Here is a 1,065-nt window from a genome sequence, read left to right as displayed (position 1 = left end):
TTACACACGGCATCTATTGCACGTCTGTCCGTCCTGGGAGAGGGATCCCTCCTTTGTTGCTCTCCCTGAGGTTTCTCCCATTTCCCCCTTTAAACTGTGGGGTTTTCTCCGGAAGTTTTTCCTTGTACGATGTGAGGGTCCCAGGAACAGGGCCGTTTCTAGCTTTTTGGGGGCCCTATGCAAGATGCTGTTTGGGGGCCCTAGTTTTGACAGTTTTTTAAGTACAATGGGGGGGATTCCGAAGCCCTTTAAGATGATCTGTGGAGATGCATCAATCTGCTACACTTTAATAGGAAAACAGGCTAATTTCACGAAAACCAAGCAATTGAAAATTACAAAAAATGATATTAAAAAGGTAAACAATAAGGCTCCTCTATGTCAATAAATGCAAGAGGTGCAGCATTTTCTCAACAATGTTTAATTTACATTTGTCATCTTCCTCAGACGTCACTCATTGGCTGTCAATATATATACATACAGGGGTGCACATAACTTTCTCAGTGAGGTACTCAGATGAGTACCTGGAGTCAGTGTTTGGTACTCCAACTTCTGGCTCCACTCAAAGTTATTTGATGAAGCCCTCATATATCATGTTATTGATGTCCCGCGAACGGGTTCGTCATTTGACCCTTGCGGGTCCAATGCCGTCCTACGGGGGCGCCGGTTGTTAGCATTTACGCATGCAGTCGAACACGAGTACTTCCGGCGTAAACGCATGGCCTGTGCATGAAACACTTCGAAAAAGGTCTAGTCCGCCCAATCAAAAACGTGGCGCGTGCTTGTCCTCATGACGCCGAGAGACACCGGTGTCTGAGTCCCGCGTCGACGAAATTGCAGGCAGACGGATATGCCTTAGCGCACACCGGTTGATTGCGGTTGGCCCGACGCCTCCGCTCTCGAGGGGGGGATAGTGAACCACTCGGTCTTGGGGCGATTTTGTCGTCTAGTGTCGCAAGCTCGCGAGGACCCAGTGGCTGCTCATGTATCGGGGGGCGCGGGCCGAGGGTCGTAAATCGTACTGTCCATGTAGGGTGATCGTTGGGTGGGGCGGTGGGGAAGCTGCAG

Source organism: Notothenia coriiceps, unplaced genomic scaffold (genome assembly GCF_000735185.1).
Source record: "Notothenia coriiceps isolate Sejong01 unplaced genomic scaffold, NC01 NC01_scaffold00033309, whole genome shotgun sequence".
Taxonomy (NCBI): Eukaryota; Metazoa; Chordata; class Actinopteri; order Perciformes; family Nototheniidae; genus Notothenia; species Notothenia coriiceps.
Note: the sequence above shows the minus strand (reverse complement) of the source record.